The sequence below is a fragment of the Ambystoma mexicanum genome, chromosome 2q, assembly GCF_040938575.1.
Source record: "Ambystoma mexicanum isolate Mex_15411 chromosome 2q, UKY_AmexF1_1, whole genome shotgun sequence".
Taxonomy (NCBI): Eukaryota; Metazoa; Chordata; class Amphibia; order Caudata; family Ambystomatidae; genus Ambystoma; species Ambystoma mexicanum.
Genome location: NC_090924.1, coordinates 329,520,267 through 329,541,437, shown reverse-complemented (window position 1 = coordinate 329,541,437; position 21,171 = coordinate 329,520,267). Strand labels below are relative to the sequence as shown.

Below are 21,171 nucleotides of genomic sequence, written 5' to 3'. Positions count from 1 at the left end.
AGCTGGAGGAAAAGGAATACTTAGGTTGGCCTCTCCTAAGGCTTTAGCTATCTAATCCAGCCAAGGAATGTTTTGCCACCCCGTCCTCCCCAAAACCTAACTAATGATGAAGTGACAAAGGGAGGCATGTACATTCGCCCAAAACCAGACCCAAAAAAGTATAGGGGCCAATGCCCACTGATCCTCCCAAAATTCCAGGCCCAGTTCTCTATGAATTACTGTTATCCCAATAATATCCTATCAGAACAATAGTGTTTCATGGGTACAAATATGGACTGCCCTTATAGAATTACTTTTAGATTTCATAAGCAGGACTTGCTGTCTTGAGCGAGGGGATCGAGGGAGTGGGGGCCGGGGGAGGCATAATTATCTGATATCTGTTTGGAACAAAAAAACGAATATGCACAACAAGGATGGCTTTGAGGTTAAAGAGTTTTCACATAAAAGCCTTTTCTGGCACGAACCAGACACCAGAGGGCTGGCAAAACGATCACATATTACTTGTAAATTATTACTTCTGCCTTGATCTTGGCTAAGGTAATTTACGCCTCTATCCAAATTAATCACATTCACAATACAATCTTATGTCGGCTGTGGACACCCACTCCAGCATTCTATACACCCTACATAGTCTTTGTTGCGCTTCTTGGAAAAGCTTTGTCTGCCCCATGACATTTGTGGTTTTCAGAAAAGGTTGCTCACCATAGTGACCTATACTGGAAGGCCTCTGACCCCTTTGCTCCAGACCCATGGGCTTCGGGCTGTTAGGCAGAAACCTGTGCAGTTCCCTCTGGGACCACTGCAAAAGATTTAGGACTACAGGTGTTTGGCAGTAAACCCACTTGGTAGCAGTCTGTACCACACAGATTCACTTGGTAGCTGTGGCTGAGCAGTCAGACATCCCTCAAGAAGAGTTAGGCAGTATACAGAGTATTCACAATAGGTCAAGAGAACACAATAGAACAAGTAAACACTGACCAGGGCTTGGTGTAAAAGAGATATAATTATTTATTTAAAACCACATCTAGAAAAACACACAGGCACTAATAGTAAGCAATTAAAAAACACGGTCACTAAAAGATATACACTCCCTTAAAAGAATATTAGACAAGTCTTAAGTAAAGCCCTACGTATTTTCAGACAGCGGTGAGCGCTTAACGTAGATGGCACTTTAATAATTCGTTTTAAAAAGGGAGAGAAAAGCAGAGAATAAATTGGAACAGATCCCAACACTTTTTCACGAGCACAACAAGAGAGGAAGGCAAAGTAACACCGTGAATTCAGAGTCAGTAGGCCGGATCCGCTTTCAGAGGATCAAAATGAAATGTGTCCAAGGGCACACGGTTGCAGTGCACAAAAGTCTTGTAACGGTTCAAAAAGGAGTTGGACCAAAGAAAGGGACCAGTTAGAGGGTCAAGGCGGCCAGCCCAGTCCAGAAGGTTAAGGGGTTATTACCTTGTAGCAATCTTTAGAAAGGGAGGCCTGGCTGACACGGTACATTAAAGTGGTGAGAACACTCCAGCGAGGGCAGTTGTTCCTGGCAGCGGATGCAAGTCGGTGCTTCGTCCGGGGGAAGAGAGGATCTCGTCGGGGAGGAAGACAGGAGTCCGTTGCACTGCCAGGGAAGAAACCAGCCACGGAGTTTCTCAGGCACAAGGAGCGGTCCGTTGATTCGCGGTTCAGTGGTAAGTGGCTATCCGGCTGCCGGGGTGCTTGGCACGGGCAGTTCGACCACAAACCGGTCTGGGGTGCTAAGAAAGAAGGTAAACTGGTTATGCCCACCAGTCAGGGGAAGAAGCATCTCCAGCCGGGAGATCTTCTCTGTCGTCGGGAAGTGGCGAGTCGGTTCCGCAGGGCTCCACCGGTGGTGTCGTTGTGGTAGGTCAGCTCAGCTTCTCCCTCGTCGGATTCTCAGGTCCTGTGGCGACTTCTGAAGTTCCAGTCCCCAAAGCCCTGCTTTTATGCAGCATACCCCCATTCACTCAGCCTAGCTGTCAATCAAACATGCTAAGTGGTGAGCCGGCCGGCTCTCCACTTGGGCCAATCACACAAGAGTGCGACTTGAGTTACCAAGGTAACTCCGTCCAGGGTGCCTAAATCCCCCCGCCCCGAGACCCCCTGTGGTATCCAGACACAGTGGGACCACTTTTGGAGGCTTCTGTGGAGAAGCCCGCCAAAAAGTGGAACAAAGGGCTCGACTTGGGTTGGAGTCACAGAAGTGAACACAAACGCCATTGTAGAATCGAGTCCTGGCAAAAAAATACCAACCGGCAAATTAATATTAATTAAATAAACCGGCGGTATGTTGGAGGCTATGAGAATTAAATAATTAAAGTTGGTAGCCTCGAACAATGGGAAAATCCCATAGGGATATATTCGCGGTCGAATATAAAAAGTAGTATCCACTGCCACCAGCCAGAATTCGATCAGGGGGGACGGAGACGTGCCCCCTCGACTAACAGACCCCGGGGCAATCGAATGGTTTGTACTGGTTTCTATTAATAATTTGGGACTAGTAAAGCCAATGGTGACTTTACATGCCCTGGGAGACAGTAGTCAGTCCCAGGGTATGGCGTCTATGGGGGGGTGTAACTATGACACCCCTGTGTCACTGCACGGAGGGTGTGGTGTAACACACATAGAAAAAACACATGAGACCCTATGGAGTAAAGGACCCCATAGCCATTAAAACACATTAACAGTCAAAGGAACACCATAAATCATGTCCAAGAGTGGGAGAAAAAGAGTCTCACTCTTGGCAGGAGAAAAAAACAAACTCCAGAAATCCAGCAAAGCTGCTGGGGGACTCACTAGGTTAGGAAATTCAGCCTAAAGAGAGAATTCTCCCTAGCAGGGGCAGAGAACTGAAACATTATTTACATGTTCTGTAGGATTCTACTGAGGCGTGTGTTCAAGCAGCAAGGCTCGCACCATGATCTAAGCAAGCTCACATAATATCGGGTGTCCTGAGCTCAGCTAGGGAAGATGTGGTCAGACATCCAAGGTACACTTCTACAAAGTCTAGATGGGTGACAGAAATACAGTATAACAAGCGAGTGGGTTAAATAAGGGATATTCAGTCACAATTGGAGATATTCTTTGCCAAGTGCAGCCAGTACCTAATGACGTTTTACACAGATGTGTGACTGTGCAAACGTCTTGTGGTTGACCCTCTACTCTTCAAAGGGTCACCAGTGTGTGACCACAGAACTGGAGCCAAAATGCTACATGTTTTACTCAAGTTTTATCCTGTTGGCTTTACGGAAGCCTTACAACCCTTTTACCTCAAAAGATACTGAATTCTAAAAAGGGAAATGAAGCTTGCATTGAATTGGAGAAATTGAATATTTGTGGAGATGGATTTCTAAAATCAAACTTGTAAGTGGTGAGGGTGGGGGGCGGGGGTGGGGAAAATCGAGATTTTAGCAGGCCACCCGAGTCATGGTGAACAGGGAGTCAGAGTTTAGCCAAAACTCAATAAAGGTATGTGGAAAAGCAGTCAGGGCTTAGTCTCAGGAGTGAGTGAGAGTGGCCTCAGGCCCTAAGGAGTTAAAACAGAATAACACAATACATCAGCTAAGACAATCAATTATAGAAACAATTATTTATTAGGCCTTTTAGACTACACTAAGAAATGTAACCAGCAGGAACAAATCTATACATTCACCAGTAGATTCACTTACAATGCATCAATCAATGAGTAACCATGTTAGTAAATCAGATGCAGATAAAATTAATACAGTCAATCACAAGTATAATACGCTTTTATTTAAGAAGTGCAACCCTAAAATGTATGGGTCCTAGTGGCAAAATGTCACAGGTTCCAATACAGATTTCTCCTGGAAGGTATTCTCTAAAAGGACGCAATGGCTTGTAGTGGTGATTTCAAACAGTTCAAACTATTTAAAATAGTATAAATTATTTGTCCAAAGAAAGGTATGTTCTTGTCTCTTATCCAGACCCAAGGATAAACCAGCAGTACGAAACCTGTCCAAGATTGGACGACCAAAGGTAAGTAAAGGCGACAAATATTACCCTTGGAGGACAGAGGAAGACCGTAAAAGGATTTACTATTTACCCTACCCGACTCAGATTTTCCCAGGTCACACTGTGGATTGTCCAGGAATCGCTGGGGACATGATCTTCCATCCTTTGTTCGTGTGAGAGGTGCCCAGTGGTTGCAGATTAGTGTTTGTTCCGGTCGGGTACAACTGCAAGATGCACAGCCAAAAGGAGGACAAAGTCAGACTTTCATGACACAGACCTCTTCCGGATAATTGAAAGGATGGAGGAAGAAGAGTTCCAGCAATGGTCACAGAAGCATCGCCAGGACAGGTTCACTTGATGCTAGGAAGCTGAAATTCCAAGTGAATGAGACAAATTGCACAAGCTGGCGACTACCAAAGTTGCCTGCTTAAACTTGAAGACAATGACACTGGTGAAGTAGCCCACAAGGGAGCTGGTCAGTTCACCAGACAGTCCAGGAACACTTGCAAAGGCTCTTGGAGCATGAAACCTCGAGTAGGTGTTGAGATAAGTTAGTCCCTCAAGTCCAAAGGCTGAATAACCAACAAGGGTCTTCTGGGATATTGCAAAGGATCTATGGTTCACTGAGCCAATCAATGGAGAGGGGATCCTGGTCCACTACAGAAGTCGTACTCTGGTCATCAGCTCTTCGTTGTTAGATTCTTGGCTCGAAAGAATATCTGAAGAATGGCTGCAGGAGTTCACCTCTTATCCAAAACTGGAGCTGCAAGAAGCTCCAAGCACACCAATGGTAAGGATGTGTACCATTCTAACAGCCAGTAGTTGTCCAATCAGGCACAACTACTGGTTTTACATCTGTCCAGCCGCAGACTCTCTGGCACCAAGATATGTGGACTGGGACCAGACAGTCCCAGCCCCCTCCCTTGTGCTCACACAAAAGTACACTAGCCCACGAAAGCAACAGCTTTCCCAGGCAAGTGCATGACCTTGTATGGTATTTCTTGACCTGTGATGGCAGGAAGACTTCCGTCGAGATGGTTTTCTAGAATCTGGCGTGGTGGCCACCCTAGTTATAAGCTCTGAAAGGTTGGCCAAACCCAATAAAGGTAAGCGTGGAGAGTGATCAGGGCTATTCTCAGGGGAGTGCGAGTGGGGACAGGGGTCCACAATGAGCCCACACAGTCAAGCACACAATAATTCATTTTAGATAAGAATGTATAAAATACAAGTATTTATTCTAGGCCTTTACACACACTAAAAAAAGAAATAAGCAGGTGATAATATCGCACAACACTCAATAATAAACCTATATACAGACACAATAGGTTCTTAACATGCATTCAATGACATAAATCAACTAGATAGATAAGTAAAGTAATGCAGTTAGATGGGACCAAGTCACACATGATATTCCCTAGCTTCAGCAGTCAATCCCTAAGAGTGGGGCCTTGTGGCCAAAATTCACAATGCTTCTGCCCAGATTGCATCTGTAGCAGGAATGTTGCTTATGTTGTCAATTGTTGAAAACAAGAGATGCAACCAAAGTACTGGGTAAAAAAATGTGTTCCTATCTTTCAAATGTACTACTCAGGTTCAACGACCAAAAAGCAGTGGAATGGAAGGATACAAATAGATTGTTACCCTAGGGAGGAGAGGGAGCATTTTACTTACTCCCTTGACCTTTTCCCCAGAGGACTGGATGGTTCGACTGAGATGGGGTGGGGTTTTGGTGGTGGGAGGGGGGCTCGTGAGGTTGCTCGATGTTGGATTTCCAGCTGTTGGTTCCAGTGAGAGGTGCCCATGAGCTGCGGACAAGGATTCTTCAGGTCAGGGCCAGGAGCAGATGCAACCCTTGTAGAATCAGAGAAATTTAGAATGCGCTGATGCAGCCCTCTTCAGGACCCTTGCAGGATAGGGGTGAGTGAGGGGCAGGACACTTCTAGTGACGGCCACCACACACAGCCAATTGCAGGTGGTTGCAGAAGTCCAGAACAGGTAAATAGACAAAGCAACAATATTGGAGGTCAATGGAAACTATACAGGGAAAGTTGCCAAAAGAGAAATCTTTCCTAACAAAGGCCAAACTACAATATGGCCAAACAACAAGCGAAAGATCTTGTGGCATAGCCATCATAGGGCGTAGGCACCTTTAGTAGGCTATTGCTTTGAATGCAAAAGTGCACAAGCAAAATAACGCAAACATGTAACTGCCGTCACCAGCTTGTCTTTAGGAACATATAATAGAAACCAAAAACCCATAACATAAAAAGTTAGGTGGATACAAAGTATCCCCATTGCACTTCACTGTAAAGTGCTGGGTGCAATTGGTAAATTACAGAACTTTCAAAAGAACACTTCCCAGTACTGACAGTCTGAAGGACTGATCCTTTACCCCATAACAGATGAGCAAAAGGAGGCAAGGGAAGTGAAGCTAAGGGCTTTACTTACCTTTAAAACATAAGAACAGGATCAAAAATAAAACAAGAAAAAGAATGGGGTCCCATAAAATACTATGGAGGGAAAGGTGCACATTGTCGCCGTTTGTAGGGTGCCAGTACATTTCCCCAAATTAAATTAATATTTAGTAAAAATGGTATGTGTTACAACTTTGGTTTGTGCAGAGGTTGCGTATTGATACGTCTTATTTCCCCTTTCCCGCTCAGCTACTTCCAAACAAAAAATGTATTATTAATAATGACGTACCACCTTTCTGTGCCTTTGACATTTTTTTTCCCCATTATGGAGATTGCATATTGTCGCCGTCTGTAGGGTCCCACTACATTTCCTCCTATTAAATTAATTTTTACTGAAAATGTTATGTATTACAACTTTGGTTTGTCCAAAGGTTGCAAATTGATACATGTTTTATTTCCCCTCAGCTACTTCCTTCCCTATTGTGATTGTCACGGATTGCAGCTGCCGAGTGCCGACTTTTTTAACCGTCAAATGCAACTGTTCTTCACCGGTTGTCTGTGCGTTATAATTCAGTGGCATGACCGTGTCGGACCCCTATGTCCTTACACTGTTGTCGCCATAAGGAGTAACATTCCATCCTTTCTGGTGGTGTAGATCACAGCGATGGACGTCGTCTTGCAAATCAATGTACGAGGAAAACGACTACTGTGTCGACAATGCATACTCTGTGTGGGAAACCAACAACGTGGCCATCACCATTAACATTTTCATTGTCGACCAAAGAGACAGACTTACTATTTCTATGGAAATGTGAATAGGGCGATCATTTCGCACAGTTTATTGTGAAATAAAACTACTTTACTGATTCTTAAATGTTAGTGTTTTTTTTACAAATGTACTCTCCTATTTCAAAACGTGGCGTGCTACGTTGCAGGTCGTAATGCGTTCTTTTGTAGGTGATGCATCACAGCACGCAAGTCCTTATGGACGAATTTGTTTACGCTGCCAAAGAACATTATGGACAAAGGTATTGCATACCACTTGCTTTGGCTACGGGAGGGTCAGGCCCATCTCATATGCTTTAGTGCCGTCTGGCCAATTTCTGTCACCCAGATGCCCCATTAACCAACATTAGTTCAGAATGATTAGTATCTTTCTAAAAGAGGAAAAATGAGGTAAGGTGCACTGAAAGGGTTTTCTGTATAGAAATGGTGTAAAATAATACATGGTTACACCCTCCCAATACACATATCTTCACACCTTTCTACCTGTGCCACTTACAAAATTATGTATCGAAAGGTGAGTGGTAATGGTGTTGCTTGCAGTTTTGACGTGATTGCGCTTGACATCAGAGTTTGTTGGGATTTTGTGCAAACGTAAGACGACTACTCCTTCGCGTTTTGTACGCACATTTTTACAAAAAAAAAATGACAGCATGTACAACACATGTATGCAAAGGTCATTGCCAACGACCGAAAAGCTTTGGGTTGTGCATGTGGTAGTGTTTTGATATTTGACAAGTGTCATCATGCACATAACAAATCAACGGTACAGCTTCTGTCTCTGAGGGGTAGGTTCTAGGTATGGTTAGTGGCCACAATGTCGGGGATGTGGGTAATGGCCATTACTGGAAGGGAAAAAACATTGCGTTGAAGTCGCCATGTCCACCAGGGACTGGCTTTCTGGTAAAGGTCTTGCTCATAACGACACATTTCACAAGGAAGAAAAATGTGGTCCTGCCATTACGGTCACACAGTTTCATTTTTTGCTTTTTGCAGGCTGTAATGGAAAGCGAAGAAGGGTTTCTATCCAACACCAGTCTTCCCTTTCTATGGGGGCCATCTCGGAAAAGGATTTGTTTTCTTCAGCCGGGAGGCGTTCCAGTTGAAGACAAAAAATCCTTTTTTTGGTACCACGGGTTACTGCTGTAAAATCTCGATTGCTAATGGCACTCATCCCCCTTTTTTGGGGAGGAATAGGGGTTAATGATCCAGAGACGTCGGTATGCACTCTCGCTTCTATTGTGCTGCAAACTTGCCCTGTGGAGTTCGGCGCAGAAATTTTGCAGTTACAAGTTCCTACAAGAATATATAATGTACTTCCGCACTATCAACCAGACACATGTTATTGTGAAGTGTGTAGGAGTTTTTGAACACGCCCCCATGCTGTGCGCCAGCAAATGATCATGTGGATTTCTTCGGAAGGTGGGCAGTTAATTCAAATGTTCCTTTACAGTATGCTTATGTGTTACTATTAGAACCCTGATAAATGCAGTAGAAACATGTTGTTAAAGTAATGGTATGATTGAATTACACAACTAAAAACCTATGGAATTCAGTGAAAAAAACTTTGTTAAATAACGTTATGGTTACGTTACCCTACTAAAAACCTGTAAAATTCACTACAAAAAAAATGTTGTTAAGGGGACGTTATGGTTAAGTTGCCGTACCAAAAACCTGTGCACTTCACTAACAAAAACGTTTCCAGCCTGCCATTACGGTTCACATTACAACCTAAAAACCCCTGAAATTTGCCAGTTATGGTAGGCTAAGCACCCACTCCTACCATTAGCACTGTGCACTGCTACCACTACCACCCAGAACATGAAAGATGCCATCACAAATGCCATTGATGACATCACGGACGACATCACATGTTTCGCCCCTTTGTTATATATATATATATATATATATATATATTCAGTAAAAACTTTGTTACTGGGATGGTATAGTTCACAGTAAAACCGAAAAACACTTGACAATCCCTAAATATGGGATGCTAAACAACCATAACTCGCGCCACCTACGTGCATTGCTAAGACTAACACCCAGAACATCAAAGATGACATCAGAAATGTAATTGATGCACTTATCAAACATCAAATAATCTCTGGGGAGGTGAGTGGTGATGAGGATGGGATGGGATATGGCTGCAAGAAGCAAAAAAAAGGGGGTTTTTGCGGCGAACGTCCGCTAACAGTTCGGATGTTCGCGAACAGTCCTGAGAAGTTCGAGAACACCTCAGCATTACAGGGTTGGTGAAATGAAGTTCTTGGATGGCTTACAACTTTGGCACCAGTTAATGGAACTGCATGAAATCTTGCATGTATATTTCTGAGCTGATTCTGAGGGAGTATGCAATGTTTGGTGGGATTCTGTCATGAAGGGGCAAAATTAGAGGGGGGTCCCAAAATAATGTAAAGGCTTATAAATGAGGTGCCATTTGACGAATCTACACTTCGTTTGGCAAACTAATAGATCAAGATATACATGTTTTTGCGATGTTTGGTGGGATTCTGTCAAGAAGGAGCAAAATTAGAAGGGGGGTCCCCAAATATTGTAAAGGCTTATAAATGTGGTGCCATTTGACAAATCTACACAAAGGTTTGCAAAAAGATTATAGATCTAGATTTAGATGTTTTCGTAAGTCTGAATGGATTTTGTCAAGTGGGGGCTAGGTTATATGACGACTGTATGTGCATACATTTGACACTTTTGAAAAAATAAAACATGGGTGGATTTCCAGCAAACGTGCGTAAGGAGCAGTGGAAAGGACCTACAAGCATGGTTTTGCAAATGTGCCAGTATTTTATTATTTGACAAGTGTCAAAATGAAGCTCCAAAAAAATAGCGGTATACCTTTAGTGACTCAACGGTAGCCTGTGGCTATGGGCAGTGGCCAGATTGCCGGGTCATGAAATAGGGTCATGATCCGGACAATCTGGCTACTGGCCATGACCACAAGGGACAAAACAAAGGATTAAAGTGGCCATGTCCACCCGGGACTGCCTTTGTGGTAAAGTTATTTGAAATTAGGATAGTTCTGAAAGGGAAGAAAAATGTGCTCGTGGTAATATGGTCATAGGGTTCTCTTTTTCGCGAAAAGGGGCCCTTTATGGAACCCTCGCCTTCCCTTTCCATGGTGGCCATCTCGAAAAAGGAGTTTCCTTCCTACACCGGGACCGGTGTAGGAGGTAAAATCCTCGTTTTTAGCATGTCGGATTCCCGCTTTGGGAACCTACGGTGCTAATGGCCTTCATCCCCCATTTTAGGGGCTGGAATGGGGGGATAATGGTCCAGAGACCTCATTATCTACCCTCGCTTCACTTGGGCTGGTAACTTGGGCTTCTGGCCCGGTATCGAACGCCACAATATTTCTATGAGCATAACACAAAATGCAAATGGAAATGTTGGAAAATCTTATTGAGTCTATGTACTTTACTGAGAAATATAAAGTAGATGGAGTCTATACCTGTTTTTTCAGTTCTATTTTTTAACTGTGAAAGGTGGTTCCTAAAGGAATATGTCTTTTGTTGTTTTTGGATGCATTTGTTTTGGCAGGAGATCTGAGAACGAAAGTTGAGGAGGGAAATGAGGGAAGAGGAATCAAACACTAATATGGAGGGGTAGGTGGACAAGGGAAAATGTTGCACGTGTGTCATTTCTGAGGTAGGGGGCAGTGTTTCACATGCTCCTTGATTACAGCAGCAGTGGTGGTGGTGGCTCTTGGGGGAGGAGGGATGGCATAAGCTGATGCCATTTTAAGATAAATAGCAGTTTTGCTAAAAGTATGTACTGTGTACTAGATTGTTAATGGATAAAAAGTATGAATAGGTGTTGGAGCAGTGCAAGGGAAATTTGGAAGTTGAAAGTTCCTAGATCGAAAATGCAGTTCTGAACTGTCCGTGAAGCAGAGATCTGATTGTGAAGTGCAGACGGGTTCTCAGACACATCATCATGCCGCGCGCCAGTGTAGGATCATGTGGCACTGTCCGGAAGGTCCGCTATGAAGTCAGATGTTCGTAGACATCCACGGATGCAAAACTAGTTGAAATAGTTGCAAAAAGTGTATAGAAGTGTTAAACATGATTCTAGAAGGTGGGAAATGGCAGAGTTTTAAGGTGACACTTAGTAAGTTGTAGTAAAATAGTATGCACTGGTAAAAACCTATGAAATTCAGTAAAAAACATTGTTAAAGGGATGTTATGGTTAAGTTGCACTAATAAAAACCTATGAAATTCAGTAAAAAAACATTGTTAAAAGGACGTTATGGTTACAAGTAAAATCGGAAAACCCCTGAAATCCGCCAGTTATGGTAAGCTAAGCAACCACAACTCGCGCCACCACTGTGCACTACAACCAGGACATCAAAGATGACATCACAAATGTCATTGATGACATCACTGATAACATCACAGGTGCATTTACCTTTCATGAAAAGTCTGTACAAGGGATCCTTATTGTAATGTTAATAAAAAAAGTGGCAAGGATCATTGGAATAAATATCATGAGGTACGTAGTGCATTAAGCAATGCATTAATCCAAATAGCATTGTATTATGACGTTTTTTCCAATATACAAACATACACATGTAGTAACATAGGCATAGTGTACAGCAGACAATATGGAGATGCAATATTAATAATCTTGCCATGTTAAATACTAAAATTATAAATGCTTTCTTATTAGAGTTTTGCATACTGTGAATGTAATAAAACCCACTTACTACATTATTGCACACAAAACACAAGCAGACAAAACACATACAAATGTGAGCATATACAGGGAAAGTAAAGTAACCTAACTGATTATCTTCATGCACAGAAATGATTGCTCTGCTTCAAAGCTACTGCTTCCCTATGTATAACTATCACATATTGTGACTAGGCTCTAAGGAAAGTAGTGTAAGTGCAATTTGTACAAATATGAGCATATCCAGGGAAAGTACAGTAATAAAAAACAGAACTATAAGACAGTGTTGATAACCTTACTAATCATCTTCATTCATAGAAAGCATTGCTGTCTTCCAAGTCTGTGTTTTCCCCTTTGTATATGTTTCATATTCTGTGAGTGGACCCTAAGTGAATTACTGCAAGAACATATTTGAAGTATAAATCTACAAATATAGTACTTTTTTGAATTTTTAGTTCCTGACTGTTACTGGCCTAGATATATCAGTAAAGAGAGCCAGACATGTGATGTCATCAGTGATGTCATCAACAGGTGTGATGTCATCTTTGATGTCCTGGGTGTTAGTCTTAGCAGTGCATGGTGCTGGCGCGAGTTATGGTTGCTTAGCTTACCATAACTGGCGAATTTCAGGGGTTTTCCGATTTTACTTGTAAACATAACGTCCTTTTAACAATGTTTTTTTACTGAATTTCATAGGTTTTTAGTAGCGCAACTTAACCATTTTTTTAAAACTATTTTTATTGGTTTATTCAAACAAACAAGCAATACAAACCAAACATGCAGTGTGCATATCAACAGCTCAGTTATACATTGCTTAATTCCAGTCACGGCTCCCCTTATCCCACCCCCCCATACCGAGCCTATTACTGTCCTCATTCCGTTCCTGCATCTTGTGGTAGGGTCTCCCCTTCCATGGGTTCTGCCGGGCCTTGTATTGGCCCAAACAACTCCGCTATCAATAATTTCCAGGCCATCAGGGTCTCCGCCTCTTCCTCTCCCCCTACATTGCTCGCTTCTTGCCATACCATGGTTTCTGCATCCGCCCATTTCTGTAGCTCTTTCCACCACACCTCCACCCGCGGTCTGTGGCATGTCTTCCACCCCATGGCGATTCTCCTTTTTCCAAGCACATATGCTAGATCTTTCAACTTACTCACATGCTTGAGTTTCTGCGATCTGGGGAATCCCCCCAGCAAACAGGCCCACACTGTATCCACCACAATCTTGACCCCCCCTCTCCGCTAGTTTTTGTGCTACTTCACTCCAGAACCGCTCAATAACCGGGCATGACCAAAACATGTGTACCATGCCAGCCTTTTCCTCATCGTATTTAGGACATACTTGTCGTCCTGCATTTTCAAACCTAGATATCCTCTGGGGAGTCATGTATGCCCTATGCGTAATATACAATTGTATCTGTTTCAATCTCGCATTTCTCAACACCTTTTTATGGTACCCCTGGGCACGTTCCCACATCCCGCCCTCCATCTGGGCTCCCACTTCTGCTTCCCAGTCTAGTCTCAATTGTGTTAATTCCTTCCCCACCTTAGACATCATCAGCTGATAGAATCTAGAGATCTCGTGCACCCCCTTTATATGTCATATGTTGTATCTATGGCATCGTCTGGTTCTTCTTCCAGTACCGTTTCGGGCCATGTTCTCCTAATTCTCTGCACCATTCTGTGATACGTAATGTACTGGCCCGTATGTAACTCCATTTCCTCCCCAAGGGCTTCAAAATCTATGATGGTCCCCTCTCTCCATATATCCCCCATTGTTACTAGCCCAACCGGTTCCCAGTGGTTCCTGATTGTCATCCATAGCTGCTCTTCTACCCCTGCTAGTGCCACTAGTGGTACCTGCAGGGAGCATGGGAATGGGTTCTCCATCATCTGACATGCCCAGCGCCACATCTTCCACCCAAGCATCATCATCTTAGGGCTCTCTTCCATTTCTGTCTTGGGCAGCCAGATCATCTCAAATAAAATGGGGCACAATCGTGTCCAAACAACCTGGATTCGGGGGTCACTTCATCTGAGAGCCATTTGGCGATATACTGCAGCTGGCTCGCTACATAATAGACCTCATAATTAGGCAGTTTTATCCCCCCTTTTTCATACAAGTTCTGCAGCTTCCATAGTGCCACCCTATTCCGGGTACCATGCCACAGGAAATTCCTACACATGCTGTTCAGTTTAGTGAAAAACTTCTTGGGTATCAGGTATGGAATATTCCCAAAATAGTGCAGGAACCTAGGTAGGACCACCATTTTAAGCACTGCCCCTCGCCCCATCATTGCTAGGGGCAACTTCACCCAGAGTTTTATACACTTCTCGATTTTCTCAATGGGTACCTCGGGATTGTGCCTGTGCTCCTCTTCCACTGTGTGGTACACGTCTATCCCAAGATACCAGAAAGTACTAACCGCCCGTGGTATTTGTAACACCGGTACCCGTCCCACAGGAATTCCCTTATAACTGCCTAACGGGAAAATACTAGATTTTTGAGGATTCACCGCTATACCAGACAGCCCCACATATCTCTCCATCACTTCCAGGATGTACTGGAGATTTTCCTCCGGGTGCCTCAAGTACAGCAGCAAGTCATCCGCATATAAGGAGAATAAGTGTCGTTCCCCTCCCACCTCGATACCAATAGTATTGTATTGTTGTCTAAGGTATATTGCTAGGGGCTCCAGGGCTAGTATAGGGAGCATTGGGGACCATGGGCATCCCTATCTGGTGCCTCTACTAAGTTGCCATCTTTCGGATATCACTGATCCTGTTATGACCCTGGCCTACGGTTCACTATATAGCATCTTCGCCCACCTTATGTATCCAGGCCCCATTCCATAGCCCGCCAGGGCCGCCAGCGGCCATGGCCACTTGACCGAATCGAAAGCCTTTACCACGTCCAAGGACACAATTGCCATTTCGCCCTCGTTCCTGCTCCCCAATTCAACAACCCGTTGGAGTCGGCTATGATTGCGAGTTATATTCCTATTCGGGACATAGCCCGTCTGGTCGGGGTGTATTAGTTTGCCAATAACTCTCTGCAGTCTGTTTGCCAAGACAGCGTCAATATCTTGCTGTCTTGGTTCAACATCGACAAAGGTCTGTAGGTGCCACTGCTATGCCCAGGCTTGTTGGGTTTGGGAAGCAGTATTATGATCGTTTCTCTAAGTGACTCTGGTAATCTTCCCACCTCAAAGGCTTCATTTAACATTTCTTACATTGGGGGGAGCACCTCTTCTTTATATACTTTATAAAATTCACTTGGGAGTCCATCAGCCCCCAGTGCCTTACTAGTGCGCAGCTGCCTCACCACCTCTTGTAACTCCTCCAAAGTAATCGGTGCATCCAGCTCCTCTCTTTCCTCAGCGCTTATCTTGGCCAGTCCTATATCCTCCACTGTTTCTGTTATCGTCGCATGACCACTCCCCCCCCCTCATCTTCATAAAGTACCCTATAATAATCTGCAAACTCCTGATTAACTCCCTCTTGAGTGTCAGCTACACTACCGTCTTACCTTGTTATTGCTCTAATCATGGGTCTAGGGGTTTCGCTCTTGTATAACCATGCCAGGAGTCTCCCTGTTTTATCCCCTCCCGCATGCTGTCTTTCTATAGATCTTGTATAGTTGAGGTTACACAGTCTTTCCCAGTGCCCCTCACATTCATGCTGCAGTTTGAGTATCAGTTCCATGTCTTCCTTAGTGTTACTTCCTTTTTTCAATGCCTTTTCCAGTTCCCTTTCTTGTAGGTCAGCCAAGATCCCCCCCCTTGCAGGCCTTCAGAATTTGCAATGGCTACCCCTCTCCTCACAACTTTGAAGGCTTCCCATAATGTGCCTGCCGAATCCACGCTACCAGTATTCAATTCAAAATAATTTATGCTCTCCTCCCTCATATCCTCCCTAAAAAAGGGATCCCCGAGTGCCTCCGCTCGGAGGCGCCATGTCGGACTCCTTGCTCTCGGGGGGCCATATTGCCATCTGAGGACCAGAGGCGAGTGGTCCGAAAGGACCCTCGCTTTGTATTCTGCTTGTGTAATCTCTGTAATTACCTCTGACGTAGCAAAGACATAGTCCAGCCTCGTATGGAGCTGCTGCGGGGCTGTAAAATGCGAGTATTGCCTTTCTTGGGGGTGTCTCGTTCTCCACACATCTCCCAGACAAAAATCATCCAGTAATGTCTGCAATGCTTTGGCAGCTGGGGTGGGTCTATCTTCCCATCTGATCTATCCACTCTCGGGTTTAACACGCAATTAAAGTCCCCTCCCCAGACCACCGCACTCCCCATAGACACGCTTAGGTTGGTACACAGCGTTCTGAAATATGCCGGTGTGTTTTGATTCAGCGCGTACGTATTCACAATGCTTATCTCCCTATTCTCTACCAGTCCCCTCATTATGACCATCCTTCCATCCGTCTCTGCTGCTTCCTGCAACAGTTGAAACGGGACCTGCGGCGCCACCCAGGTAAGCACTCGCCTTGTATAAGCAGAATATGACGAACCCGTCACAACCCCTTTCCATTTCTTAGCAACCATCTCCACCTTTTCCTGTGTCAGGTGAGTTTCCTGTAACAGTGCAATGCCTATCTTTTGTCTACACAGGTACAACATGACCTTGTTCCTCTTTAAATAGCTGTTGAGCCCCCTGACATTCCACGTGATTATTTTAAGTTCCCCCCGCCACCCCCCCAGTGCAGTCCAGATCTAGCCTCCATCTCAGTCTATATAGGCTTGTTTCCCAACTTAAACTCCCCATAACTACAAACACCCCAAACACCCCTTTCCACTTCCCTCCTGCCTCCCTTCCCTTCGCCAACATTACCCCCCCCCCCCCCCAACTGTTGCCCAGCTCCATCCCTGGATCTCAGGCACCCCCGCATCTAGCTCTTTCTGGCAATAGCCTGTACTCGAAGCTCTGCAGGGTGAGGTCGCCCTAATGGCTATCCTGCTACTGCTACTACTACTACTCTGGAGGGGGTGGGGGGCCAAGGTGCCTGTATCCTGCCGCTCCTATTTGCTTCGATTCAACCATGCATCGCTATACAGTTTACTCATGTGTTCAATACTCTATATTCCAGTCCGTCAAGTCCCAGCAAAATCAAGGATGCCATATCCTAGTTTCAATACTACCCCATCCATTCCCGTCTATCAGTGTCTTTACCAAGTCTCTACTGGGATACCCTGCTATGTGATACCCCAATATACATGTAACATACCAATCACTCATCGTGCTCTTCTTGGGTCCGTTCCGCATCTCGTTCCGGACAGCCCTGCAGGCCCAGCCATGTCGCCGCTTCCTCTGGGGTGTCAAAAAAGAACATTCTACTCTTGTGCAGTACTTTCAATCTGGCAGGGTACAGAAGCATATATTTGATACCGGCCGTGCGCAGCCTCCTCTTTACCGCCACATAGCTGTACCGCTGCCTCTGGACCAGCATTGTATAGTAAGGATACGCTGTTATAGTAGCCGAGGCTCTTTCGATCGTTCCTCCTTTTCTAAAGTACTCCAAAATCTTCTCCCGATCTTTATAATTCAGTATCTTGGCAATTATTGCGTGTGGAGGGGCTCCAGGCTTCAGTTTTCTCATGAGGGCTCTATGCGCTCGCTCCACTGTGAATCCTTACGAGAGTTTGTCGGCCCCTATTTCCTGCAGGATCATGTTCTCAACATAATCAGTAGGGTCCTGGCCTTCTTCTCCTTCCGGCATGCCCACCACACGGATGTTATTCCGTCTCGGTCTTCCTTCGGCTTCCTCCACACGATTCTCCAGGTTGGCCACTTGCTGCTTTAGTATGTGGACCTCCTTTGCGTTACTAGTGCTGGTGTCCGTGTTAGTTTTGACCGCACTCTCCAGACTGCTCGTCCTGTCCGCCAGTGCCCTGACGTCTTGCCACAGCAGGTTGACTTCTATCCCCACTGCGTCTATTTTAGCCTCCAGGGAGGTTCGCAGGTCCGCCATTGCTATCCCCCCATGAGTCTCTTAGCTCCGTTATAGCGCAACTTAACCATAACGTCCCTTTAACAAAGTTTTTTCATTGATATTACACAGCCACAATAGTGGCTGTGGAGTTATGGTTAAGTTGCTGTTTCCATAGGAAGAGCCCTTTTTGGATAGCTTATAACTCCGCTCCCCCTGAACGAATCCTCACTAAACTTTGCAAAAAGAGTATATGGGTCACTCTGAATTGTTTTGCAAAGTTTGGTGAGGTTTGGTCAAGGGGGGGCAAAGTTATAGGGGTGTCCCAAAACTTCTTTTTTTCCCATAAACTGAATGGGGAAAAAACGTTGCTCACGTCTACAGCCCAAACCACTGGACGGATTTTCACCAAATTTGGACCAGGAGCAGCGGCTTGGTCTCGAAAGCGTGCTTTTGCAAATTTGGTGAAAATCCGCCCAGTAGTGTTTTAAAAAATGACCAAAAAGTAGGTCACAAAAAATTAGTGATATCTATGTTCGGTCCGCGGAGACACTTACCTGTTCGCTCCGCGGACAGTGTCCTGATTGGTCAACCGGCTTGTGTCATGTCCGCGGACATGCAACGTGTTCGCTGATTGGAGGGTGAAGAGCGTGAAGTGCGTCAGATTTTTGGAAACGCCCGCCATCTTGGTTTCGCAGACGTCCACGGACAGCGCTGTGAATCCTGGTAGAAAAATACTATTTAGTAAAGTGTTTTGGTGTGTAAGACTGTTTGGGGAGGGTGGGGGAGTAAGAGATGGGTTGAATGTTGTATTTATTTAGGTGGCAGGCACCCCTGTTGTGTTCGTTCTGACCGTGGACAATACGGGTGTCCTGAAATGTTCGTAAATAAAGGAAATGGGGTGTCCGGAGGACACTAAGCCTGTCCGTGTGGTTCGTAGGCAAGTTGAAACTGTTCTAAGAACACATTAAGTGTACTGGGATGTTCGTAAATAAACAAAATGGGGGTGTTCTGAGGACGCTAGAACTGTCCTAATTGTTTGCAAGCAAGCTGAAACTGTTCTAAGAACACACGTGGTGTCCTGAAATGATCGTAAATAAACGAAATGGGTGTGTCCTGAGGATGCGATGACTGTCCGTATTGTTCACAGGCAAGTTGAAACTGTTCTAAGAACACATCAAGTGTCCTGGGATGTTTGTAAATAAACAAAATGGGGGTGTTCTGAGGATGCTAGAAATGTCCGAATTGTTCGCAAGCTAGCTGAAACTGTCCTAAGAACACAGGCGGTGTCCTGAAATGTTTGTAAATAAATGAAATGGGTGTGTCCTGAAGATGCTGTCCGTATTGCCCATAGGCAAGTTGAAATTGTTCTAAGAACATGTGTCCTGGGATGTTCGTAAATAAACAAAATGGGGGTGTCCTGAGGACGCTATACCTGTCCGTACTGTTCGTAGGCAAGTTGGAACTGTTCTAAGAACACTCGTCATGTTCGCAGACATTAAAAGTGCCCATATGGCATAGTTAAAATGGTTTGACTCTATGGGTGTGATATGCTGTGGTGGTTGTGGCCAGGGCATAGAGTCTTGGGAGCATGGCCGTATGGCCATGCACCCAAGACTCTATGCCCTGGCCACAACCACCACAGCATAGCACACCCATACTGGCTTATCCAGTCTTGGGTGCATGGACGAGATCAAATTTATAAGCAGCGAAGTTATAAGCTATTATGGGTGTGGTATGCTGCGGTAGTTGTGGCCAGGGCCTAGAGTCTTGGGTGCATGGTCAAGACCAAATTTATAAACACTGAAGTTATAAGTCACTATGGGTGTGGTTTGCTGCGATGGTTATACTTATTATAATATACTTACTGTTTGTTTTAGTAACTGGAGTACATGTATTCCTTGTTAATTTCTGTGATAAAAGAAAAGATCATGTTAGTATTGGTATTTTTGTAACGACTTATAACATTGAATAATCAACATTTTTTTTTTACCCTCATATTTAGTAGATTACAAACCAGTGTACTGTGCAATTTGTTCAGTTTCTGTGGTTTTAGCTAAAATCATTGGGTTTGTGGAAAAAAAAATCCTTGTTGGATTAAAAAAAACTTTTTTGTTATGCTAAAGTCCGTTTGTTTTCAGTGTTCACTTGTTTCTGGCTAATGTTCTATATGTTGGCTTGTTGCAGATTTTTGGAGCAGTTAGGTATCTGTTGAGATATTGTAACTGTATTTTTTGTTATAATGAAGTGGTATTGATTTATCTTTTTGGATATTGTAAAATCTTGGGGCAGTTAGATACCAGTTGGCGTATTCTAACGGTTTATTTTTTTATATAAATTTAGTGGTATTCATTTATCTGTTTAGTTGTAGAATCTTGGGGCAGTTAGATAGCTGTTGGCATATTTTAACAGTTTATAGTTTTTTATTACAAGTTTTGTTACTGTTTAAGTACAGTTTAGTTAATAAATTTTGGTTTTAAGAAGATTAAATAAGCGTTTGTAAGATTTGCAGGTAATCTCTGCTTTAGAGTAATGGTACTATCATTACATTCGAACCATCCACATTTTATTTTAATTTATGCAGTATAGTGACCTGCATTGGTTGTGGCTCCTGTGTCGTAGATTATACCTATTGTTGTGAAGATTTTCTTACCAAGTGATACTTGACCATGTGTGAATCCAGTCAGCTTGCCGTTGTTTTTGGGACCATCTGCATTGTAACGTAGAAGCATTAGTATTACGTATTTACGATGTGTTTGTATTAGTAAGGTGGAGCGATTATCTGAATTGCAGGTAGTACATTATCTACCATGGTTTGCATTTTGTAAAAGTTGCTGAAATGGAACAGATTCACAATTAGGTATTGATACATACACGAAGCGCTCATTGGGGATTTGTTCTTGTGTCACATTGTTGCAGAGAGTGTATCTATGTTCCCACATGTATGAAATCTGGAAGATTTCATTTATAGGTATGTTTTTGTTTTACAGTATTTGTAGTAAGTACATTAGAAATTCTTGTGGATCTTCCTGTGAGTTTTTAGTGAATTTCACCATTCCAGCACAGTAGTCCAATTGTTGTCTTATTCCATAAACACTATACCACTATACGTGTTGTCAGGATTGTTTGTTGCGTTTCTATTAAGTACTAACATTTGCAAACACAATTGGTCTGTACTGTGTAAGTAAATGTTGTCAACAATTGGTGGTAATTGAAATAGAATATTTATTGCTACATTTGTGTAGCAACTTACACCAATTACATTTGAAAGTTTAAATGGACCAGGTAGTACTGTATCCGAGTGTTTTTTTGTTAATTTGCCTTCCTTTTTTGAAGAAGTAATTGGGTTACTTCCCCTAATAGTTTCT

The 21,171-nt window shown here is 43.9% G+C and overlaps 1 protein-coding gene across 4 annotated transcripts in view; it reads right to left on the bottom strand.

Moving 5' to 3' along the window:
* TSC2 (TSC complex subunit 2) overlaps nt 1-21,171 on the bottom strand; it is a 1,437,517-nt gene that overhangs the window by 904,277 nt on the left and 512,069 nt on the right. The gene's annotated exons all lie outside the window — the stretch shown is intronic.